Genomic DNA, 27882 nt, shown 5'->3' with positions numbered 1-27882 from the left:
GTGGTTCAGGTATTTCCTCACTTGTATCACACTCTACATATTCCATCCCTGCATGATGGTTTTAAGTAACTTGTACTTGAACTGAAATGTAGTCTTTGAAAAAAAGATGTATATTTGAAAAATGTATTCAATTTGGATCAAAAAGCATGTTGAACAGTAGATTTGTCTTACCACACCCTGAAGGTCCGCATATAATGCACATTATATGGTTGGGGAACAAAGGTCCATGCCACTTCTTCTTATTGTCAATCACCAGACCACAACATTTTATCACACGATCAAAATCAATAACATTGAACAAGTTTTGTACAATCTCTCTCATCCTAGATCAAGTCACTTTTGTCAATCCACGAGTCGTGACTTGAACTGTATCCTTTTCAATGCACTAGCAGCTTGTCCCCTATTTTCCTCAAAACCTTGTCAATCTCAAAGACACTTGGCACTGTTGTCTTTATATTTTCTTCAGAGTAAAACCCTCCTTGAATAGGCTCATTTCTATAGTCTTTCAATTCATATGTTACAGGTACTGTGGGACATACACATGTTACTGTGAACAGCTCATTTGTCCAATTGGCTAGATATCCCTTGTCAAAAGTCTTTTCATACTTGCTTATTTTAACCTTATCACCAGGCACAATATCCTGATGAGGACCTGGATAGAACCTACTTCTACACTCTGCATTCTTCTTCTGCAACTCTTCTCGATAGGCTTGACACTGTTTACTGAGTTGGTCAAGTAGCACTTTCTCATGCTTCTTCTGCACATCTACTGGTCGCATACCTATTGTTTGATGAATCTTGGCATTATACTCTTTGAGAAGTGAGGTTAGAATGTCTGTCCAACGATAGGTTCCTCGCTCAGTGAACTTGATCCACATTAACTGTTTAAGTGTTCTGTTGAAGCGTTCCACTATAGATGCCTTCTTATCTGATCTAGTGGAGTTATGATTCACATTATACTGTTGGACAAGTTTTAGAATTTTGTATTGAACCACTCTTCACCATCATTGGTCTGTAGATTTTTCACTGGATGTTTTTCAAATATAGGACGCATAGCCCAACAATGTCATTGGCTGACTTATTCCTAATTGGTATAGCAAATGCAAGCTTACTGAGACAACTTATAATCGTAATAATGTGTAATAGTGTGATATTGAGAGGGTATTATTTTGTTGTTTGTGTGTATCTTATATAATTTTTCAGGTTTTTGAACTGAAATGAACTTTGATTCTAACTGTATGTTGAACCCTACGTTTTTAGTGTGAGAATTGACTCTGTCTTGTTTGAATTTGCTAACTTGTTGCTTAGTTGTCAAAATTAAAGCAATCTTTGTGCATTTTCCAAGTGCAGTTTCAATTTCATGTCAAAAGAGCCACTGTATTTGAAAATTGTACGAGCATTGACCTTTTTACAGCTTTGGCTTTTCCACTGGAAGTTATGCTCAACGCTCATGGAGGGGGAATAATTTTCAGTGAAAAGGCGTCAGTTGGTATTGAGACGTGAACGGAAAATCATGTAACGGTGCGTGAGCCTTGGTCCTCTGAATGGGTCTGTTGCCCATCCAGAGGGACAAATTGAAAAGTTTTTTTTAGTTATCAGTAATTTTCATGTAGTTAAATAGGAACCAAAATTTGATATTGTTAGTGAGAGTAGAACCAGGAAATTATTTGTGTGTGTGAGTACCAGTATAGTGAGTTTTCTTAAACCGCATGTGTGTGTTTCTGAAGAGTCAAAATTTGAATTGTAGAAATGGCTATTGTTTTGAATTTGTAGAGGGATAGAATATTGTTCCGATATTTCATGATGATGTTAACTGATCAGCTGATACGAGATAATGAAATGACAGTTGATAATGACTTGGGAAATTATTTGAAGTTTTAGGAAATATATTATGCATTCAAATTTATTGTTGTCTTATGTGAAAAGTGAATATTTTGAGTTGAATTAATTTCAAAGGGCCCGGTCATTTCTATTTTGAGCTACAGTGTTAGTCAATTTTTCTGGGTCTGGCACACCCAAATCTCATGTAAGTTGTGAGTTTTGATGAAATGTTGAGTGATAATGGTTGAAAAGGTTAGTTTCTGTTGAAGGAAACAGTGATTTGTCTTCTGGGATATCACGGCCTGTCTACAAGAGGCTACTGTGTGCAAGAGTGATGGGGCCATTCCATCTATGCCCCACTCCCAATGACATCATTGCTACTGCTGATGTGATGTCCACTGTTCCGGGAGAATGCTGACTTCCTGATGTCGCTGAGGCCAGTGAACAGCTGACTGACTTCCGACTGCCAGAACTGACCTACAGCTGTATTGCAGTTTGCGCTGATGTCAACGTTTTTAGTGTGAGAATTGACTCTGTCTTGTTTGAATTTGCTAACTTGCTTTGTTGTCAAAATTAAAGCAATTTTCGTGCATTTTCCAAGAGCAGTTTCAATTCCATGTCGTAAAAGCCACTGTATTTGAAAATTGTAAGAGCATTGACCTTTTTGCAGCTTTGGCTTCTCCACTGGAAGTTATGCTCAACGCTCGTGGAGGGGGAATAATTTTCAGTGAAAAGGCGACAGTTGGTATTGAGATGTGAACGGAAAATCATGTAACAGTGTATGAGCCTCGGTCCTCTGAATGGGTTTGTTGCCCATCCAGAGGGACAATTTGAAAAGTTTTTTTTAAATACCAGTAACTTTTATGTAGTTAAATAGGAACCAAAATTTAATATTATTAGTGAGAGTAGAACCAGGTAATTATTTGTGTGTGTGAGTACCAGTATAGTGAGTTTTCTTAAACCGCATGTGTGTGTGTTTCTGAAGAGTCGAAATTTGAATTGTAGAAATGGTAAGTGCCAAACTTTTGTTGTCTTCGTATCATAGCTCAAAATTTAGCAACATAGAATGACCGAGGCCGAATTTAAATGCAGCAAGTTTGCAGGTTCCCAAAATGTATAGATTAAAAATGGAGTATGTCTTCTTGACCTGAATCGATTGCTGAATAACTTTGTTCTGTTTGAAAATTTGACATGTTACCTGACTCTTATTAATTCGTTCTACCTATTTAGAATTCAATAAGCCTGAAGTTAAATTTTAAAAGTATTTTCATTGAAGTTCCTGGCTCGTAGTTACTATAGTTGCTAGAATAGGTGACAATGATGATAATCTGTGCATTTGAATGAACGAATCCACTAAAAGCTCCCAACCAATCAAGGATTCGAATACCGGTAGATGGATTGATAGCAGTGAACTTTAGCAAATATTATAGAAGAGAAGGAACACCACCACTCCGTGTACAAATGTAACCTTTGTTCTGTCAAGCACACGGTATCATCTCAACAAGGTAAGCCTCATAGAGATCGTCAAGACCTTTGACTGTAACCTTTCTTGTCGGAAAATTCCAACGAGCTTGTCTGTGCAGCTCTCACACAGCATTTATATCAGCATTTATATAGGCAACAAGTTCATCAGACCATGATGTCGGCATCTTGAAAGTCAATGATGACCCCGAGTTCCTTCATAACAAGATGTTGCCCAGTTAATTGGACCATGATGTCGGCGGAAGTCATGATTAACCAACTTCCTGCATAAAAATAAGTTTATCAGAGTAGGATGCTTTCTATTGTATTGAATGACTAACAGTATAGGATGTTATAATGGCAGTATTTGATTCAAATTCAAATTTATTTCCTCAAAAAATACATTCACAGAAACAGAAATATCACATTAGTCTATGAAGAAATATCTCCCTGCAAAGGTAAAAACCTGAGCGCAGGAAGGAGTCTATATGAATTTTGATCACAACAAAGCAGCAAGAAGGCGAACCATTCTAAGCAAAAACAATGCATAAACTATTTTGATTATTTTTCTTATGTGAAATATATTTCAACATTTATATATTCACTTATATTATATATATATATTACTTATATTTTTCTACATTATTAAGTATTCCTACAAATAGAATAAGACATAGTTATGAGAACACTTCAGACAGACAGATATATACACAAACTACAAAATGGAATATAGAGTTTTGAAAATATGCTTCATCTCACACCTTGTGCTTACTCTAGAATTTGAATGTTGTATGGAATAAAATGTACAACAATTGTGGTATTACTTGATGTTCATTTACAGTGTATGCATGAAAATAATATATATAGTGCACAAAGATAATATTTCAGTCCAATATATCAAAAACTATCCAGTGATACAAATCTCCTAGTTGATTGCTCATTTCACAAAATCCTGTGCTGAACACGAATTCCAAGATGACTCCTCACTCACACATGTCTGCTTGCTCCACTTCAGGCTGATGTTGGTACTGGGTCTGGCACAGGGGCAGGAGTTGTAGTGGAGCAGTACTAGTTGGAGTAGTACTAGCGGGAGTTGTAGTGCTAGCAGGAGTTGTAGTACTAGCTTGAGTAGTTGTGATGCTAGCAGCAAGAGTTGTTGTGGCATTTGCATTACTCACTGGAGTAGTAATAACAATGGATGCTCGTTCTTCACAGCATGGTGCACAGACCTTGACTGACCTTGCAACAACCGCTTCCAGAAAGTCCAGCGATGTGAATGTGGGGTGGAGACAGGTGCGCAGATTGTATGTGCATTGGACTTGTTTGCAGAGAGCTCCCTCCACAGCTCGTTCCCCGGCCATATTCATGTTCACATCATTTAGGGCAGAAGTCTATGTGACAACGTTTTCCGCTGAACACACATTGCACAAATCTATGTATGAAACATTGACTCCCATGATTTCAATAGCATTGAAGTCATGTTATAACAATTATTCATTTCTATCAGTATCCTAAAGTTCATTCTGTATGAGATCGTTTCATCTATATAATTTTCAGTTCTCTAATTATGGCTGTTACTCATTATCACAATGGCATAGCCTCTTTGCAGACACACAAGTGTTGATGAAGACATTCTTCGAGCTGGGACACAGCATGGTCACCATTGTGGATCTCCAACAGATGCCTGACTGGAAGAACAAGGATGTGAAAATTGTACTGAACTTTCTTTATACACAAGAACACTATTGGTGTGAATTCAAATGTGGTCTCCAAGAACTGACTCTGCTAGGATTGGGCAAGGAGGAGATTATATTTGCAGTCTTTTCACTAGTTGAAGGCACTGATTGGGTTAAGAGATTCAGGATTGACAATGGAGAGTCAGGTGATCGACCTTTTGAAATCATCATTTACAAGGCAATTGCTTCCAGAATTATGTGCACACCCTACAAATTCTATGATGATCTTTCTTGTGATGAACCTGATGGACCGTGCAAAGCTCAAGAGCATGAGGAGCCGTCAGCTGAGAGGTATCATAGGACCGATGATTATACAAGAGGAGAGAGCCTGTTACATTTGTATATTCTTTTCAATGATTGAGATTAGTTAATAAATACCATATACTTGCACATTTTCGTTATTACTCAACATCTTCCTTATCACTTGGCTATTATGATGTCATGCAGACCAGTTGAAACATGAAAACTTTCCTGTTGAGTCATAGTTGAAAAAAGTTATTCCAATGAAAGATACAATCATGGTGTAATGGTTTACGTCCAAATATATACAATAAAGATTCGAACCCGGGTCCTCATGAATAATTCAAACCCGAGTCCTCTAGAATGGAGAGCAGAAGTGCTAACCACTACACCACGGTGGATATCTATTTACTTGTTGTTTATCATGTATACTTCAACAACTATATCCAAGCTCATTGCAGCTTCTAGTGAGCTGTAAGTGAACACTGACTAAACAGTGACTGAACAGTGACTGAACATTGACTGAACACTGAACAGTGACTGAACACTGAACAGTGACTGAACAGTGACTGAACATTAACTGAATACTATGGAATGCCATTATGTTGAATATAACTAGGAAAAAAATATTCCTTGCGATACAATGATTTGATCACACTCTAGAATTCATATCTGAAAGCATACATGCTACCCAGAGGATATTTCATTACTGTTTGGATATTCAAGCTCCTTGTATATTCTATAGAATGATCACTTCTTCTCACATTACTAAATGTGGGTGAAAAGGATTTGAGGAATAGAAATCAGCAATTCATTGCTTCTCTTTATTGAACATATGCTATTCTATTAAATATCAAAACGGCAGCTGTGTGTCCTAGGATACTTTTTCACAAAGAGAAGTGTGTGGCTGTGTGCTGAAACGCCACATTCTAGAACTGAACAAATGTGTCTTGTATGGCTCTTGACTGAACACTGATGGTTCCCACACTGTTGTGAACACTATATATACACTCCAGAGTGGGTTTTTTTTTGGGTGGGAGACCTTCTGATTTATTTCCATTTATTTTTAATTCTTCATTATTTTTCTTTCATCAATTTCCATTCATTTTTGATTTTTCATTATCAATTTTTTTTTCTAAGTTTTTAATAATTTGCCCTCGACCCTGAACTTGACCCTGAACTTGACCCTGAACTTGACCTTGACCTTGACCTTGACCTTGACCTTGACCTTGAACTTCTCCTAGGTGGAGAAGTCTGGTGCATAGTGTGCCAGAACACACAACATTATACTACTGACTGCAGCCAACGAGCTGCTGTGCCCTGGGAGGATAGGTAGAAGGGACGGCAGCCAACGGGCTGCTGTGCTCTGGGAGGATAGAAGGATAGGGACGGCAGCCAATGGGCTGCTGTGCCCTGGGTGGATAGGAGGAAAGGGATGGCAGCCAAAGGGCCGCTGTGCCCTGGAAGGAAAGGTGGAAGGGGATGGCAGCCAACAAGCCGCTGTGCCCTGGGAGGATGGATGGATAGGGAAGGCTGCCAATGGGCCGCTGGGCCCTGGGAGGATGGATGTATAGGGATGGCAGCCAACGGGCCGCTGTGCCCTGGGAGGATGGATGGATAGGGACGTACGGTAGCCAACGGGCCGCTGTACCAGGAGAGGAGGACAGGGACGTATGGCAGCCAATGGGCTGCTGTACCAGGAGAGGAGGACAGGGACGTATGGCAGCCAACGGGCCGCTGTACAAGGAGCAGGAAGGTTGGGAGCAGAATGCTATGGTCTGGAGCTCATCCGGCGTTTAAATACTCTCCCAAAGTAGAGGGGATGGTGATGCGCTGCCGCCAGAGGCGGTGAAAATCCTCTCGATGCGCGGAAGATGGTGCGCCATCGGTACCCTCCTCATCACCGGTGTCAGCTAGCTTGCTGATAGCCGTGCGTCTTTTAATAATATTATTAATTATTAATATTAAGCAATATTTTCCAGTCACAATTTTACTTTGTGACACCCCACTCCTACTTTGGGGGGGGGGAGGGGTGTCAGAGGTGTCCATGGCACCACCTTGAAATGCGTGAGCCATCTAGGCATCACCTTAAGCGGTGTACACCTCTCAGGCATCACCTTTAGAGGTGTATGCCACTCACTATGATTGACATCCATGCCTGGTCCACAGGCACATATTTACATCGTCCATCATGTAACCGGACTTTCATACGTGGTCTGCCAGTCCATTTGTGCTTACCAGGTGTTGTAACGCGGTGGCACAGCACTGGATAATTAGATTCAATTTAATCTCCTCAAATGAGAAAGGTGTCATGTGATACATGATTGAAAAACGAAACACCAAGAGAAAATTGATAAAATGCTCATTGATATCCCAACCGATATCTAAAGATATCACATTTAAATATTATACCAAAATAGATCATACAGAATGGAATAAGAGGATGAGTATTTAAAATAATGACATTTGAAAACTTCTTTTCAAAGTGTTAAATCTGTGAGAAGACGTAACTCTTAGAAGTTGATCACTCTTGAAAGGATGAAGTAAGATAGTTCATGTTTCCAATGTACTCATTCATTCAATTCTTGTGTGAATAATTCGCTTATTTGTGAGTAGTATTTTTGAATTCAACTGGTAGTTCTGTGAACAGTAGACCTCACGCAGTATTCTCATCCACAAGTACCTGATTGAAACTATAGACCTTATGGAAATACAGCAATAGACTGGCTTCTCCACACATCTTTGTAAACACTTGTCAGCTGATTTATTATGAACCATTCTATAGTCTGATTTTCAAACTCTTATATTGGCGTATGAAGGAGGCTCCTTTTTCCTTTTATATTAACCTTGAAATGCAAAATTTCCGAAAACCTTGTATATACATCAACGTGCAATAATTAGAAAAGGAACTTACCTGTCAAATTTCATGAAAATCTATTACTGCGTTTTGTCATGAATGCGCAATATATAAACATTTAAAATGATGGGTATCAAAAGACAAAACATCGATGTTTTGAACATCGATGTTTTTTTCATCCCAACATCGATAAGTGAAAAACATCGAACAGTAAACATCAATGTTTTTCAACTTCGATGTTTTTAAACATCGTTTATCGCCCTACGTTTCTATGCATGATACTATTAGTCCAGTCAATATAGACATAATAAAGGGGGTGTGCTTGCAATTTATATTTTAGTTCTGATTTTTTAATATATTATTTGGGTACATAAGAGGAGCCCAGAACCAATTTCTCCATGCAAGATTTCCTTGTGCTAGATACAGGATAGCCCAAAAATCTTGTATTTTCGGCACATTTTCCAGTTTTCAGCTATTTCTGCCAAATCTCTCCCATATTGTAAAATTATGAAAAAATGAGATCACTCGGAACTCTCTATCTCCAATGAGTACTTAGTTATTATTTTTCAAAAAAGATTGAAATTTGAAGAAAAAATAAATTTTGATGAATTTTAGTTTTTGATCAACAATACTGATTGTTACAATTTAGATGTATAATTCAAAATCCATCTAGGCGTATTTTTGTGCTATACAATCTGAGATCAGGTAGAGCGCTCTATGTCATATAGATTTCCAGATACACCTGACAACAATGCTCCTTGTATTGTGAAAAACACCTAATTTTCAGCTTCAACCGTCATCACCATCTACTTTGTCCTCACATTGATATTTCGCACAATGACATAAGTTCATGGGTAAGAATCACCCGTTTGATGCACTTCATTTCAGTATTTCCTAGTAGAGGCACGATTAAGGACACCTCAAAAATCAAAATTTCAAACACTTTTTACAAACAATTTACTTTCGACACAATGCTCAGATTTCATCGTACTACACTTCATTCTACTCGGCTCGCCAAGGCGGTTCAAAATCATGCATCAACAGTCAAATTCGGTCAAAAAATAGAAAATTTATTGTTGAGTGTAGGTACTTAAGCCCATATTCAATACATAAAAAATTGCCAATTTCTTTATTCAAAGCTATGCATCTCGGTAACCCCTCATTATAAAAAATATATCATGATCTTGAAATGTACAATAGAATTTTCTATTTCATCTGCTGTAAGCAATTCATGGAAAAATATGTTCTTGAAGTGAGATTTGATTGTTGAAAAAAATCCGGAAATTGTAGATATTTTTCTCATATTAACGGTTTTGGCAGTTCTATGATAGCGAAAAGTGATTCGAGATGGATTTTAGGCAACTGAGCTCGTAGAGGATGAATTTATCTACAATTTGTAATCAATCGTAAGTTTCTATGATTTATCAGACTCGTTTTAGAAACTCTTGATCAACAGTAAAATTACGAAAAAAATGTAAAAACTGAAATCGCCATTTTTTAAAATCTTAACTTCCAAATTGTTTTGGAATCGAAAGTATTATTTATTGAAGTGTGAAGAGGGGGACAATTTCACATTCTCACTAGATTTGGAAATTTTATCAGACGTATTTCACAAGACATGCAACTTTGAATATAGAAATTGGTCATTTTTTGTGTATTGGAATATGGGCTTATAAGTACACTCAACAATAAATTTCCCATTTTCCGACCGAATTTGACTTATTATGCTTGATTTTGAACCGTCGTGACGAGCCGAGAAGGATGAAGTGCAGTACGATGAAATCTGAGCTTTATGTCAAAAGTTATGTGTTTGCAATTTTGATCCTTGAGGTGTCCTTAAGCGCGCCTCTCCACTAGGAAATACTGAAATGAAGTGTATCTTACGGGTGATTCTCATAGAACATAATCTCAAGAACTTATATCGTTGTGCGAAATATCAATGTGAGGACAATGTAGTTGGTGATGATGCTTGAAGCTGGAAACTAGGTGTTTTTCACAATACAAGGAGCATTGTTGTCAGGTGTATCTGGAATATGAGATAGAGTGCTCTACCTGATCTCAGATTGTAGAGCAAAAAAAGAGCTTCTAAAGTGACTACAATTTTATATGGAGCTATTGTTCCAATATTCTAACAGTTAATAACTGGAATCACAGCAATTTTGGACTTGTGGTATTGAAGTAACAGTCTTTCGAATAATTGAAGTCAGGTTGTGACTAGAAAGATACATCAAATCTAGTTCACAAGATTTGTCATCTTCATGGTCTAGTCTGAAACCTATCGGGATATCCTTGAGGATTCGGTCTTGAAATTTCACCCTAAGCTAATTTTAGCAATACTTGATACTCATATCGTATTCATCAAATACCTGATAGATTTTTTAGGAAATGGAAATGGATTAAGTTTTTTTATATTGATATCTGCACTCCTCACAATACGAGGACCTCTTTTCCAGAGCTAGATTAATTATTGTTAAACACATGTTGAGGAAATAATTGTAGTAAGAAAAAACTCTTTCTTCCTAAGAAACGAAGAATCCGACCTCTTATTCAATTCTAAATAACTAACTATCTAACCTTGACACGGACCACAGAAGTAATGTAAATCTTCAAGAGTATCCACAAGTCTCACATAAAAATACAGTGAGACTGATTGAAAAATAAGAATAGCAATCTGCAGGAAATCATAACTTATGCGAGATCTTTCACAAGAGTGATCTATATTCACGAAAAACACTAAACAGTAGGGATGGGTATCGATACATCGATGTTTAGAAACATCGATGTTTCAACATCAAACATCGATGTTTTTAACATCGATGTTTACTGTTTGATGTTTTCCACTTATCGATGGTTTTACCTAGACATCGGTCATTCGATGTTTTTCCCAACAAAAAGGAATTTTTCAATCAGGCTCTCTGTATTTTTATGTGAGACTGTTGGATACTCTTGAAGATTTACATAGCTGTGGCCCTTGTCAAGGTTAGATACCCATTTAGAATTGAATAAGAGGTCGGATTTTTCGTTTCTTAGGAAAAAAGATTTTTTCTTATTACAAGTGCTTTCCTCAACATACGTTTAATACCAATTATTAATCTAGCTCTGGAGTAGAGGTCCCCGTATAGTATGGAGTGTAGATAGCCATAAAAACACCTCTATCCATTCTCATTTCCTGAATAAAACTATCAGGTATTGAATGAATACGATTATTAGTAACAAAGATTGCTAAAATTCAGCTTATGATGAAATCCCAAGACAGAATCTTCGAGGATATCCCGAGAGGTTTCTGACTCAACTATGAAGATGACAAATCTTGTGAACTATAATAGAGTTGATGTATCTTTCTAGTCACAACCTGACTTCAATTATTTGAAAGACTTTTACTTGAATACCAAGTCTAAAATTGCTGTAATTCCAATTAGTAACAGTTAAAATATTGAAACAATAGCTCCAAATAAAATTGTAGTCGCTTTAGGAGTTTTTTTTTGTATTATTAAGTATTTCGAGATTTGGACAAAAGAATAATACCGTCTTAATTTCTCTCATACTAAAAAATATTCAAATCTATTGAACAATTTTTTAGATTATTGGATTTTCTTTTTTGTATTCGATTAAATATCAATCTCCGTTGATAATGAAGAGTCTGATTACCTACAACTACAAACAATTTATTAGGTAACTTTCAGTTTCGTTGCTGCCAATCAATAATATTCCTTTATTGTTAACTACTTTTTAAAAGCTCTGTCCCTCCCTTTTACATGTACATGAAAAAGGAAATTGATTTCACTATCAGAGTTACTCTAAGAATATAATAATCTTTCTTGGAATGTACGGCAACACATCGATGTTCAAAACATCGCTGTTCACTATTCAATGTTTTTCACTTATCGGTGTTTAGGGGAATAAAACATCGATGTTCAAAACATTGATGTTTTGTCTTTTGATACCCATCCCTACTAAACAGAATACTACACTGAATATGATAAAGATAATGATTATAATTCTGTTACTATTGCTTATTGCTCTCAAGATAATCCTCTTCAAACAAAAAAATAAAGAAAACTTGTATCAAATTAAAAAATTAGAATTGTTTACACTTTGTAATTGGGGAAAACATCGGATGACTTGAAAGAAAAATCTTTTATAATTTGTTTTCATTATTTTAGAAAACCGTTAAATTTGTCAATTATAAAGTCTGTTGGATCATGCATGGTATCACGCCAGCACAAGCAAATTTCTAGTTATTTTTCGATGTTAAACTATTTTCAATCTGTAATCCAAGCTTTAAATCTGCACTGTCAAATTATATATTCTATTATATTATATTTTCACCTGATCAATTCGTCTTCTGAGTTCGATTATTTCTTGAGCTTGTCAATTTTATCATTATACAATCAGTCATAAGAAGAATCAAGGGTGAGTGAGTGTTCATGCCTCCCGCGATTCAGATGATTGTTTTGAATCTTGTAGTGACTCAGTCAGTCTGGTGTTCGCTTAGCGTCCACGCACGCATTTCAAATTCCTAACCACAATACTGGTGAATCAGTACAAGATTCGTTATATTATGTGTGTCGACTTAACCTTGGTGGCGATGATAATTCCTCAAAAGGACTTCACAATGTTCAAATGTTTAAATGTTCGAATGTTCAAATGTTCAAATGTTCAAATGTTCAAATGCTCGAATGTTGGATTGTTTGAATGTTTAAATGTTTGAATGTTTAAATGTTTGAATGTTTAAATGTTTAAATGTTTAAATGTTTAAATGTTTGAATGTTTAAATGTTCAAATGTTTGAAATTTTAAATGTTCAAATGATAAATGTTGAAATGTTTAAATGTTAAAATGTTTAAATGTTTAAATGTTTAAATGTTTAAATGTTTAAATGTTTAAATGTTTAAATGTTTAAATGTTTAGATGTTTAAATGTTTAAATGTTAATGTTTAATGTTTAAATGTTTAAATGTTTAAATGTTTAATGTTTAAATGTTAAATGTTTGAATGTTTAAATGTTTAAATGTTTAAATGTTTAAATGTTTAAATGTTTAATGTTTAAATGTTTAAATGTTTAAATGTTTAAATGTTTAAATGTTTAAATGTTTAAACATTCAAATGTTTAAATGTTTAAATGTTCAAAGCTTTAAATGTTTAATTGTTTGAATGTTTAATTGTTTAAATGTTTTATGTTTAAATGTTTAATGTTTAAATGTTTAAATGTTTAAATGTTAAAGTTTAAATGTTTAAATGTTAAATGTTTAAATGTTTAAATGTTTAAATGTTTAATGTTTAAATGTTTAAATGTTTAAATGTTTAAATGTTTAAATGTTAAATGTTAAATGTTTAAATGTTTAAATGTTTAAATGTTTAAATGTTTAAAGTTTAAATGTTTAAATGTTTAAATGTTTAAATGTTTAAATGTTTAATGTTTAAATGTTTAAATGTTTAATGTTTAATGTTTAAATGTTTAAATGTTTAAATGTTTAATGTTTAAATGTTTAAATGTTTAAATGTTTAAATGTTTAAATGTTAAATGTTTAAATGTTTAAATGTTTAAATGTTTAAATGTTTAAATGTTTAAATGTTTAATGTTTAAATGTTTAAAGTTTAAATGTTCAAATGTTTGGATGTTTAAATGTTTAATGTTTAAATGTTTGAATGTTAAATGTTAAATGTTTAAATGTTTAAATGTTTAAATGTTTAAATGTTTAAATGTTTAAATGTTTAAATGTTTAAATGTTCAAATGTTAAATGTTTAATGTTTAAATGTTTAAATGTTTAATGTTTAAATGTTTAAATGTTTAAATGTTTAGATGTTTAAATGTTTAAATGTTTAAATGTTCGAATGTTTAAATGTTTAATGTTTAATGTTTAAATGTTTAATGTTCAAATGTTTGAATGTTTAAATGTTTAAATGTTTAATGTTTAAATGTTTAAATGTTTAAATGTTTAAATGTTTAATGTTTAATGTTTAAATGTTTAAATGTTTAAATGTTTAAATGTTTAAATGTTCAAATGTTTAAATGTTTAAATGTTTAAATGTTTAAATGTTTAAATGTTTGAATGTTCAAATGTATAAATGTTCAAATGTTCAAATGTTTAAATGTTTAATGTTTAAATGTTTGAGTGTTTAAATGTTTAATGTTTAAATGTTCAAATGTTTTAAATGTTTAAATGTTCAAATGTTTAAATGTTAAATGTTTAAATGTTAAATGTTAAATGTTTAATGTTTAAATGTTTAAATGTTTAAATGTTTAAATGTTTAAATGTTTAAATGTTTAAATGTTTAATGTTAAATGTTTAATGTTCAAATGTTTGTTTAAATGTTTAAATGTTCAAATGTTTAAATGTTTAAATGTTTAAATGTTTAAATGTTTAAATGTTCGAATGTTTAAATGTTTAATGTTTAAATGTTTAAATGTTTAAATGTTTAAATGTTAAATGTTTAAATGTTTAAATGTTTAAATGTTTAAATGTATAAATGTTCAAATGTTCAAATGTTTAAATGTTTAAATGTTTAAATGTTTAAATGTTCAAATGTTTGTTTAAATGTTTAAATGTTTAAATGTTTAAATGTTTAAATGTTTAAATGTTTAAATGTTTAATGTTTAAATGTTTAAATGTTTAAATGTTTAAATGTTTAAATGTTTAAATGTTAATGTTTAAATGTTTAAATGTTAAATGTTAAATGTTTAAATGTTTAAATGTTTAAATGTTTAAATGTTTAAATGTTTAAATGTTTAATGTTTAAATGTTTAAATGTTTAAATGTATAAATGTTCAAATGTTTAAATGTTTAAATGTTAATGTTTAAATGTTCGAATGTTTAAATGTTTAAATTTTAAATGTTTAAATTTTAAATGTTTAAATGTTTAAATGTTTAAATGTTTAAATGTTTAAATGTTCAATGTTTAAATGTTTAAATGTATAAATGTTTAATGTTTAAATGTTTAAATGTTTAAATGTTTAAATGTTTAAATGTTTAAATGTTTAAATGTTTAAATGTTTAAATGTTTAAATGTTTAAATGTTTAAATGTTAAATGTTTAAATGTTTAAATGTTTAAATGTTTAAATGTTTAAATGTTTAAATGTTTAAATTTTAAATGTTTAATGTTTAAATGTTAAATGTTTAAATGTTTAAATGTTTGAATGTTTAAATGTTTAAATGTTTAAAGTTTAAATGTTTAAATGTTTGAATGTTCAAATGTTTAAATGTTCATATGTTTATATGTTTAAATGTTTAAATGTTTAAATATTTATTTCCAAAACAATTATTTCCTTTAAAAAGAAGAATTTCAAGAACAATACAGCTAAATCTTTTTCTATTCTAAATTTGATAGTATTTTCTATAATATTAATTCTCTGAATCCAAATCCCTTAGAAAACACATTCACCTTTCAATTTGCAATTTAAAATCGTATTTGAATATAAGGTTTAGAAAACCGAGATTTCAATTATCTAAATTATATTTACCTTTAAAATTGAAAATACTCCCTAGGTTAAAGCCGAAAATTAGTTTAATAGGAGGAAGTTTCGTAGTCCCTACAAGGCCCCCCCCTTGGGATTCTTGGGATTTTAGGATTCTTCCCAAAATGAATTAATTAAAACCCCTTATAATTCTCCCCAGAATTATAATTTTAACCTCCATAATCTCAATATTTATGTATATTCAAATCAATTATTTCCTTTAAAAAGATGAATTTTAAGAACAATACAGCTTAATCTTTTTCCATTCTAAATTTGATAGTATTTCCTATAATATTAATTTTTTTGAATACAAATCCCTTAGAAAACACATTCACCTTTAAATTTGCAATTGAAAATCATATTTGAATATAAGGTTTAGAAAAACGAAGGATTTAAGTTATCTAAACTATTAACCTTCAAAGTTGAAAATATTCCTTAGGTTTAAGCCTTAGATTAGTTTAATAGGAGGAAGTTAACCCTTTAATAAATTTACAATTTATTACCTACAATTTTTTTTACAATTTATTCAAAACAATCATCTGAATCGCGGGAGGCATGAACACTCGCTCATCCTTGATTCTTCTTATGACTGATTGTATAATGATAAAATTTAAAATGTAGAGTAGTCGTCGCTAAACACTGAGATCACCGTATCTTATAACTATTACCTGAATTAACAGGCTCAAGAAATAATCGAACTCAGAAGACGAATTGATAAGGTGAAAATATAATATAATAGAATATATAATTTGACAGTGCAGATTTAAAGCTTGGATTACAGATTGAAAATAGTTTAACATCGAAAAATAACTAGAAATTTGCTTGTGCTGGCGTGATACCATGCATGATCCAACAGACTTTATAATTGACAAATTTAACGGTTTTCTAAAATAATGAAAACAAATTATAAAAGATTCTTAGAATTACTGAAGGTCGTGATTCTGGCAGCAGAGGATAGTTGATCAACTACAAGTTCTTATAAATATTCCATACCAGATAAAATCTAGGATCTTAATGACTAGAAGTGCTAGTCGGTGTGGCCATTGATTTAAGGGAGAAAATTTTATACTTTTCTGCACTATGTATTTCAAAGCAAAGATTGGGGACCCAAACATAAAAGATAACTTACGTGAATCCTCTTGGTGGTTGTGGTTCTTTTAAATCATATTTGTGTATGATTGGTGGCTGGTCCAGGCTTCGGTCTTAGCACATGTGGAATTTTAATTGAATATTTCCTCCACCAATTAAATTGGGGGATAATTAAATTTGAATTTCTAGAACAATCAATTGATGAATAATTTTATGAAATGATAGATAGATTAGCCTTGGATATTGGCTCACAGATAGAAAATACAAAAATCGAATAAAATTTCACTAATAGGTCTTTGGTAACCTTCTAACAAGGTCTTAACGGTGAGGATTCTAAAGGGAAGTGTCTTGCCTTCTTCTAAGCTTTTGGCTAGAACCTTTTTCTTGGAACCTCTGTGTAATTAATTTGCATGAGAATTTGCCATTGGTAGAATGATTATGACATAGGCATGACGTCTGTGGCAAGCAGTAGAATATATTTCCTTTGATTACAATAATAACTTAATTTGTATAATTTTGTAAATTGCTATATAATTCTCTATATAAAGTTCCGCTAAACACTGAGATCACCGTATCTTATAACTATTACCTGAATTAACAGGCTCAAGAAATAATCGAACTCAGAAGACGAATTGATAAGGTGAAAATATAATATAATAGAATATATAATTTGACAGTGCAGATTTAAAGCTTGGATTACAGATTGAAAATAGTTTAACATCGAAAAATAACTAGAAATTTGCTTGTGCTGGCGTGATACCATGCATGATCCAACAGACTTTATAATTGACAAATTTAACGGTTTTCTAAAATAATGAAAACAAATTATAAAAGATTCTTAGAATTACTGAAGGTCGTGATTCTGGCAGCAGAGGATAGTTGATCAACTACAAGTTCTTATAAATATTCCATACCAGATAAAATCTAGGATCTTAATGACTAGAAGTGCTAGTCGGTGTGGCCATTGATTTAAGGGAGAAAATTTTATACTTTTCTGCACTATGTATTTCAAAGCAAAGATTGGGGACCCAAACATAAAAGATAACTTACGTGAATCCTCTTGGTGGTTGTGGTTCTTTTAAATCATATTTGTGTATGATTGGTGGCTGGTCCAGGCTTCGGTCTTAGCACATGTGGAATTTTAATTGAATATTTCCTCCACCAATTAAATTGGGGGATAATTAAATTTGAATTTCTAGAACAATCAATTGATAAATAATTTCATTCAAATTGTGTATGATCAGTGGCTGGTCCAGGCTTCGGTCTTAGCACGTGTGGAATTTTAATTAAATATTTCCTTCACCAATTGAATTGGAGGATAATTAAATTTGAATTTCTAGAACAATCAATTGATGAATAATTTTATGAAATGATAGATAGATTAGCCTTGGATATTGGCTCACAGATAGAAAATACAAAAATCGAATAAAATTTCACTAATAGGTTTTTGGTAACCTTTTAACAAGGTCTTAATAGTGAGGATTCTAAAAGGGAAGTGTCTTGCCTTCTTCTAAGCTTTTGGCTAGAAACTTTTTCTTGGAACCTCTGTGTAATTAATTTGCATGAATATTTGCTATTGGTAGAATGATTATGACGTAGGCATGACGTCTGTGGCAAGCAGCAAAATATAATTCCTTTGATTACAATAATAACTTAATTTGTATAATTTTGTAAATTGCTATATAATTCTCTATATAAAGCTCCCTTATATAGTATACATGCACTAGCATATATGATGAGTCAAGTTTGCTGGCTGATAACAGATTAATATATGATGCTTTCGAACGATCATCCCTTTTGTTGTTATTTTTATGACATATGATTGGCTTAGACTTGCCAAAGAGATTCATTCACCATGTGACTCAGTTGAAACAATAATTTTTAATATTAATATTTCTATAAAATTCTTTTATATTTGAAACTGTTATAATTGATTTTGCTGCTCTTATCAATGATACAATATTCATGCTATGACCTTGTTCGTTACTACAATATTCAACATTATAATGTAATTTTGTGAGTAATGAATAATTTTAACGATAATACATTCCATTTCCTTATTGAAGCTCTTTATCCTTTCTCAATAGTTCTAAATTTTAGAAATAATATTATAGCTTGCATTAAATCCTGGCATGACATTGATAATATTGAATCAGTCAGCTGTGACTGAGCTGTTACAAAATATCTGATCAATTGTAAACAAAAGTGTAACCTCCAAAGTTCAATGAGCAATTCATAAATGATTTGTACTTTATTGGCAGAATAATTATAATTTTATTGAATAATTCTTTGAAAAAATGTGTAGTACAAAATGGTACTCTAATCTTATACTCAGCTGTTGATGAGGGAGCCTTATCACTCGGGTACTAACTGTTTGTTTGACAATCCTTCTATTTTTTAGGTTAATAGTAATTTTTACAGTTAATTCTGTCCTTTCCTGAGTTTTACTTAAAAGAATCATCGCACAAAAGCCCCCAGGATATTTCAAATAGGTTATTGGAAGATGAGTTGAAACAATGACTATTAGAAAAATCCGATATTGTGATGAATACACCATTTTATCTCCTGACTTCTACTAACTTCCCACTTAACACTAAAACAATATATCGTGCACTTTTGGCTACAAGAAAAGAAATAACTGATTGCTCCTTCCATTGGATACAATCTAAATACAATTAATGAGGTCTCATTGGATCCTTCATTGAACAAGTTCAAAACTTCCATTCAAGAGCTTATGAGCAGACCCACAACTATAACAAATATAACAAAAAATTTAACATATTATCCTCTTGGGATTCTAGCGATATTCACAACAAATATAGATTTTCATTATTCAAGGTGCTACAGGTTTCGACTCTTTGTCTGGGCTTTTACATATATTTGGGTGAGGACATGATTAACTTTGGTGACTTGACAATTATCTACCACTTGATTTGAGCAATTCTTCTGTATGCTTTATAGGTTTTATACAAGCAGGGTTACACTTGATGAGATTCTATTAATGCTGATTACAAATGCTGTGCTTTCAAGATTATTTTTGTTGATTTGAATTACATTTCATAATATTTTGATACAATAATAATAAATTTCATATTTAAGTACAAGAGTTTCGTTTTCTCAAGTTTTTTTTTCTTTTTTTGGAGATACATCTAGATAACATTCATAGCATGCAAACTAACATAGCGTGCAATTTAACATAAATAATATATTTTTAGTTCCATTTTTTTATAATTTTACATTGAATAACATATATTACAATAATTTATTACAACAATTTGCTTTGTGATCTCACACACATTGGCTGGTGTGAAGAAGAATTATTGAACAGGCTTTGATTCTAATCTATTTCCTGATCGATTACACATTTTGAGGTTATTTGAATGAATCTTGTTTATTTCTTCCTTCCTATTAAATACTAAACCCATCTTATTTCTAATTTGTGAATATTTTCTGTTGATAATGTAGGTTTTATTTCTGTTTTTTAGGTGGGCGGATGGTACCAAACTGTTGGTTCCATGGTGACTGTAGCATGAGGCGGATGGCTCAATCGAGTTGGTAATTTTAAAAGTTGTTTTTTAGTTTTATTTTCTTGACTTTAAGTTGATAATAATTTCTTCAAGTTGATGTTGATTTGATGATATTTTCTTACTAGCTGAGATGTGGCAAAGTTAGGTTATGTTGATGATTAGGCTGCAGTAGAAAGGTGCCAGCCCACAAAGATGTGATCCGATATGTAGGCTGTGATTATGAAAAGTTTGATAATTGATGTGATCCATGAATGTAGTTTCCAAGTTAATCCAAAATTGTTTCTTCCTCTAGCCCCCATCTAGATTTGATTTTGGTGTTATCCAAGGTTCAAATCCAATTTGCGGCTTTCCATTTTATCAAACTCGGCTTAAAAAAAAACATGCCGACGAAGTAAGTGGATCTCTTCAGCCAATGTTTTCCTCCCTTGTTGACTGGTGACATGTAGTTCGATATTTATAAACCTGACATGCGAGTAATGTGTGAGGCTTTATCGAAAATGCTTCTTCTTTTCTGAGTGGTGGGAAGGAGTTTGGTGTTCAATTCCAGCCTAATGTGACAGTGGTGTAGATAAATCCTGTTTAATGTTCTTCTTTTCTTTAAAACTATTTTTCTGATTATGTGTTGTCTTCTTGATTGTTTGTGAGTTGTAGTTTTACTCTTATTGTCATGTGATTGATTGTGATGTCTATTGTATTTGTGTGTTGCAGGTGGAGTCTTCGGTGGATTGGCAGTACAGGTGGTCTACTGTCCGGGCTGCTCTTCAACTCGGTGGATGGCTCTCTCAGGCTCCCTCGGCACATGGATGGTGTCATATGTTGGTGGTGCGGGCTGTCCCCCTATGTGATGGATGGCGTCCTCGGGCTCCTCCTGGCGTCCGGTACAGTGCGGGTGGACTCCAAGCTGGCTATCCTGGGTAGGTTGGTCACTCATCTGTGCAAAACATTCCTCTGTTTGTTTATTGATTTCCTCTTCAAGCATGTCTGTCTCTGCATGTGCGTGTTCTTTTAAGGTGATTTCGATGTTGACTACTTCCATATGTGCATCTTGAGATATCTGATCTGATCGGTTGTTGGTATATATAATGGATTTGTCCAGACACTCGGTTAATTTTTCGATAGTGATACTTGTTTCACGAAATGCTCCGTCCATCCACTGACTCAACTTCTCCGAACCCTGTTCATTTTGTTTCTTTGCCTGTTGGATTTCCTCCTTTAATTCTTCACTCGCTTGTTTGTTTTCTTTACTAATATTTTCTTGCTTCCAGGAGGGTGTTCATATCTGGCACGGAAGCGGGTGTATGGCTGATGGTTATCCACTGGTATTTCATCCGAGAAACGGTGTGAGAAATGGGAGTTCCTGTCTTGGGGGCGGTATCAACTGGATGTTCTTCTGATGTTCCATCCTCCATTCTTTGGGCTGTCAACAGATCCTCCACTAGAATACAGCTCTCCTCCACTTGTGTTGAAGACAAGTCATCCAGTATATGGGGATGGAAATCAGCGGATGTGGTGCCAGATGCAGATGGTGGTAAGCGATCAGGTGAGGCAACCTTGAGGTCTGACAGACTTGGATTAGCTGAGTCGTTTTCTGCCATGGCTTGCGAAAAAATAAGGTGACGAAAATGTGTGGTGAAGAGAAACGTGAAAGTGTTGATGTGATGTAGAGAAATAATTGATAAGAAGACCCAATCAAAATCACTATAGATTCGTAATGAATGAAATGCAGAAAATGTGATTCAACAATGTGCTTAGTGATGAAGTCAATCAAGTTAGCAATATTGTTAACATAAAACAGTGAAATAACAATCAGAAATAATGGATATCCAATAATGCAGGTATGCTTATTATAATTTATTATTCTTATTATTGTAAATGTTTCAGTCTTATAAGTTCCTGCCATAATTATATGTAGTGCTAGTATTTCTCACAAAATTTTTTTAAAAGCAGTGATGCTCTGCTTGAGTTACTCCACAATATATGTGTGATATAATTTACTTCCCCCTTTACACCCTAAAAAGGTTTGAAAATGCAGTAAATGAATTAAATCCTTCTTTCCGTAAACTTTCATAAACTGCTTTGATATAGACCTAGTACTCTTGAAATGATATAACCCTTTTTTTATGGTATTTCTTATACCTATGACTTATAATATGAGCAATTTTCAAATGACAACAATAGTAAAATTCTGAGTTTGATTCTTTCTTTAGAAAATTCATCAATTGATAAATTTTTTTTTGTTCAGAAATTGTGTATGGCATGTCTTGCTATTTTATACATCTTGGTGAACAGTTGATATTAAATTTGAAGAAATTCATAACCATGAATTTTTTCCAAAAAATTTCATATTGTCAGTGCTGTAGTATACTGAACAACTATACAATTCTTGCAGTCGATTATCCACCTCATCAATGCCGAACACTTTGGGCGCCAAATTGTATGAAGTACTCCTTGGGGAATTACTATCACCGCCATGGTTAAGTCGACACACATATAACGAATCTTGTATTGAGTCCCCAGTATTGAGGTTAGGAATTTGAAAATGTGTGCGCGGACGCTAAGTGAACACCAGACTGACTGCGTAACTACAAGATTCGCGGGAGGCATGAACACTCGCTCACCCTTGATTCTTCTTATGACTGATTGTATAATGATAAAATTTAAGATGTAGTGTAGCAGTCGCTAAACACTGAGTACAATGATCTTAAAACTATTACCTGTGATGAAACAACATACAAAATCATAAAGGTAGAGCAAAAACCCCTTAGTAGATAATCTACAGGACTGAGTCTCCAATAAGTTCCAAAGGATTAAGATAGGGTACTAAGGACCAGAGATCGTTTGGAATATACTTTGAGAACAGAGTCTTGTCGGGCTTTATGCTCTATTGAAGGAAATTATATTATCTCCAGCTGCATCTGCCATACAGTAGAAAAATTCGCCTCCAAACCGAAGTTGGTCACAGATGAAAGCTGATATATGAGCAGGTAAGGTCAGAGAATAGATAATCTCGATCTGACCCCACACAATACATCCACTTAGATTTGTTCCAATATCCAGGTTGAATCAATCATTTCAATGATTGTACTTGATCAGTTCTTGATAATGAAGAACGTGTCAGACACAATAATTGACAGGCTTAAGAAATAATCAAACTCAGAAGACGAATTGATAAGGTGGAAATGTAATATAATAAAATATATAATTTGACAGTGCAGATTTAAAGCTTGGATAACAGATTGAAAATAGTTTAACATTGACAAAATAACTAGAAATTGCTTGTGCTGGCGTGATACCATGCATGATCCAACAGACTTTATAATTGACAAATTTAACGGTTTTCTGAAATAATGAAAACAAATTATAAAAGATTTTTAGAATTACTCAAGGTCGTGATTCTGGCAGCAGAGGATAGTTTATCAACTACAAGTTCTTATAAATTCTTTACCTGATAAAATCTAGGATCTTAATGACTAGAAGCGCTTGTCAGCATGGCCATTAATTTAACGAAGAAAATTTTATATTTCCCTACACTATGTTTTTCGAAGCGAAGATTGGGGCCCCAAACATAAAAGATAACTCACGTGAAACCTCTTGGTGGTTGTGGTTCTTTTAAATCAAATTCTTGTATTATTGGTTCCTGGTCCAGGCTTTGGTCTTAGCACGTGTGGAATTTCAATTAAATATTTCCTTCACCAATCAAATTGGGGGATAATTAAATTTGAATTTCTAGAACAATCAATTGATGAATAATTTTATGAAATGATAGATAAATTGGCCTCAGATATTGGCTCACAGATAAAGAATACAAGAATCGAATGAAATTTCACCAATAGGTCTTTGGTAACCTTCTAACAAGGTCTTAACGGTGAGGATTTTAAAAGGAAAGTGTCTTGCCTTCTTCTAAGCTTTTGGCTAGAACCTTTTTCTTGGAACCTCTGTGTAATTAATTTGCATGAGAATTTGCCATTGGTGGAATGATTATGACATAGGCATGACGTCTGTGGCAAGCAGTGAAATATATTTCCTTTGATTACAATAATAACTTAATTTGTATAATTTTGTAAATTGCTATATAATTCTCTATATAAAGTTCCCCTATACAGTGTTCATGCACTAGCATATATGATAAGGCAAGTTTGCTGGCTGATAACAGATTAATTTATGATGCTTTCAAACGATCATCCCTCTTGGTGTTTTTTTTATGACATATGATTGGCTTAGACTTGCCAAAGAGATTCATTCACCATGTGACTCAGTTGAAACAATAATTTATCTTCTCTATATCTATAAAAAGCTAAGCCCTGACAGACTGAAATCACACCACAGCCCAAACTACTGTGCCTACAAACTTGAAAGTTTGCACAATTGTTTATGATAGCCTCAAAACGTCCACTAAGAGAGGATTTTCAGAAATTTGCCCCCCTGAGGTAGCTGGGGCCCCAAAAAAATTTTGAACTTTTCAACCGCTCATTGCACAGCAAAGTCATGAAGAACTTTTTTGTTCAGCTACAAAAAAAATTAGATCTATGCAGAAAAAATCAGACCAGGAGCAGAGAGGGGTACAGGAGAGGGCTTTTTTGAAAAATTTTTATGTAAAATCACACTACAGCTCAAACTAATTGGCCTACAGACTCAAAACTCTACACAAATATTCTTCAAACATGCTAGAGGCGCACTAAGAACGGAATTTGAGATATTTTGCCTTTAAGGGTTTAAAAGGATCAAAAAGGATCCTATTTAGTAAAGTTATGAACATGGTAAGGTGAATGCCATATGGAACTGAGATAATTGACACATGATATTCTAACATATGTTGTAATCATTGGAGAGCTTGAAATAATTTTATCAATCAGCTGATCGAATTTAATTTTCTTTGGATCGAAAGTGCAAGCTTGCCACGTGTTTGTTCCATTGTTACATTCAGAACAGAGCACAGAGATTTTCTTTGGTTAGGAGTTTGTTGATAATTCTTTTTTAAAATTCAAATTGGATTGCAAACAAAAATCACATTGAAAAATTTCTTAATGGACAACAAGATTACAAAAACGAGATGTCAAACATAAACCTACATTTATTAATTTTAGCACAGCCAGAAAAAGACAAACTTGAGTACGGTACTAGCCGTGAGTTCATTCAATATAACTTATATTTTTGTGTTAATATTTTGTGAACAAAAAGTACGAGTTGATGAGAGATGTGAGTAATTTCTCATATTTGATCTTAATGGTTATTCATTTTGTAGTAGTCAGTAGAGAGATTCCACAGATTGGACTGACTTTTTTGCTCGAAATCCCCTCCCCCCTCTCACCCCTCGTCCATCCCGCCACCCCTTCCCCCCGCCTGTAGGGTGGGGGGTGTTCTAAAAATAGATTTCCCCTTCCCCTTGCCCAGTGTAGGTGAGGGGGATGAAAAGAGAGAGATATATCTTTCTCTCTCTCTCTTTCTAGAAATAGATTTCCCCTTCCCCTTGCCCAGTGGTGGTGAGGGGGATGAAAAGAGATATCTCCTTCTCTCTCTTTCTCTCTCCCTTTTCCCCTCCTCAGGTGAGGGAAAAAAAATTTCCCTTTTAGGAGGAAAAATTCCCTCTCTATACTGACAGATTAAAGTGAATCCATATTTCTACATCTAATGCTATACTGACAGATTGAAGTGAATGCTAGATGAGGGAAAAAAATCTCTTTGAGAGGGAAAAATTCCCTTGGTGTCAGATTAAAGTGAATCCATATTTCTAATGCTATACTGTCAAATTAAAGTGAATCCATATTTCTACATCTAATGCTATACTGACAGATTGAAGTGAATCCATATTGCTATACTGACAGATTGAAGTGAATTGAGAAATTCTCTCTCTCTCCCAGTATAGATGAGGGGGAATAATTTCCCTTTGAGGGAAAAATTCTCTACTGACAAATTAAAGTGAATCCTTCACTCTATACTAGTGAATCCCTATCACTCTATTGCTTAATAATGGTTTGCTTTCCACCTGACTAGCTGCAATTGAGAATTCATTGAAACTTGTACAATCAAAATTCTCACTCATTTTTGATCTCATTAGCTTGAGCGATTAGAGGCAAGTGTGTGTGAAGAATGCGTGCTACGAGGGCTCATGATGTTTAATGGCAGACTCAAGAGAGAGAGAGGAGGATACGCCCCCCCTCGCTTCTCACAACCAGCAGACGGCTCTAGCCAGATGCTGCATCTGCTTTCTCCTTCTTTTACTTAACTAACTTCCATTTTGATCGAGCGTTCCTATACTGCCAGATTAAAGTGAAACGCTTCTCTCTGGCCCAGCATTACGAAAGGCGAGTGAAGGAGACAAGGAGTAACTAAGTTCCATTTTGATCGTCCGTTCCTATGCTGTACTAGTGAAACCACATGCTTCTCTTTGCGATCTTTGCGTTATGAAAGGGAAGTGAAGCAGACAAGGAGTAAGTTCCATTTTGATCGAGCGTTCCTATACTATACTAGCGAATCCTTCTCTCCAATGATATACTAGTGAATCTAGTATAAGTTCTATAATGCCTCATATTATGCTTGCTTTCCAACTGACAGTGAAAATTTCAATCCCAATTGCCTTGTTGAAACTCGTTGAAGCTTGTGCAGTCAAATTTATTGTCAGTGGCGCGTGCGCTCGTGAGCGTCTCCCTCGTCGTACTCTCTCCAACGCCATGATCATATCACCCCAGCCCACATTGCTAGTTCAACATTAAAGCTTCCCGATCAGAGGCTTTTTCGAATAGTCAAGCTTGTTAGAGATATCTTGATATACGGTAATCCGAACTATTTTAAAGATGATTTCAAATTTGTCTCTGAAGGTAGGAGGATAGATGCTTCACATACTAGAACCGGAGAAAGTACTTTAAGGATACCCAATCATCGAACTACTATTTTCACAAAATCCTTCTTAGTCAGTGCCTGTCATGCATGGAATGCACTTCCTGTTTCTATCAGGTCCATCGAGAGCCGAGCGAGCTTCATCCTAACTTTAAAAAAACATCTTTTGGAACAAATGACTGAAACTGTCCGGCCCTAGAACGATCACATGACATCCATCCCCCACCCATCCCACAAATACAAACCTTTAAACCATGTTATAGAACGAATTGTATATATATATTATATAAACTCATGTTATTTCAATTATCCACTGCATAATGCTGTATATTACTGAAAGTTGATAACCCTGATCTACTTTCAGCCTACTTCATTTTATTAATCAATTATTTGATCTTATCTACCTATATAATTATTTTACTCTATCAATTTTCTGTTTTTTTTCTCTTTAATATTCATATTGATTAAAACTTTTACAATATTTCCATTAATAAATAAATCCTTAGTTTAAATAACGAAATTAACGTTTTGGTAGAGAGTTAGTGGGGAGGATATTTTTAATATTCTTTCCGAAGAATGGACATTGATATGTCCAAAGCTCCGCCAATTATGTAGATGCATAACAATATGATTATTATCTATAGTTATTATATTACAAACTGCTTTTTCATATACAGTTCAATAATTATTTTCTTAGTCTATATTATGTAAATTCATCTATAATTTTGCTGTATTGTAAGCTATTGTATATAAGTGTATAAGCCAGTATATATTGTAATCTACATAAATAAAGTACTCAATCAATCAATCAATCAATCTCATAATATGTCATCCTTTTACAAGATTTATGCAATCAATCAT

At 33.5% G+C, this 27882-nt stretch overlaps 1 protein-coding gene and 1 long non-coding RNA gene across 2 annotated transcripts in view; one reads left to right on the top strand and one right to left on the bottom strand.

Moving 5' to 3' along the window:
• LOC120349934 overlaps positions 1-22190 on the top strand; it is a 73992-nt gene extending 51802 nt beyond the window's left edge. The window contains exons 2-3 of the long non-coding RNA XR_005570525.1: positions 20925-21105; positions 21453-22190. This is a non-coding gene — a long non-coding RNA (uncharacterized LOC120349934). The remainder of the gene's footprint in view (positions 1-20924; positions 21106-21452) is intronic.
• The window catches only part of LOC120349643, a 291013-nt gene that overhangs the window by 129010 nt on the left and 134121 nt on the right, over positions 1-27882 (bottom strand). The gene's annotated exons all lie outside the window — the stretch shown is intronic.

The sequence above is a fragment of the Nilaparvata lugens genome, chromosome 2 (genome assembly GCF_014356525.2).
Source record: "Nilaparvata lugens isolate BPH chromosome 2, ASM1435652v1, whole genome shotgun sequence".
In the NCBI taxonomy this organism is placed as follows: Eukaryota; Metazoa; Arthropoda; class Insecta; order Hemiptera; family Delphacidae; genus Nilaparvata; species Nilaparvata lugens.
The sequence above is the reverse complement of the archived record's forward strand: the minus strand, read 5'-3'. Positions and strand labels throughout refer to the sequence as shown.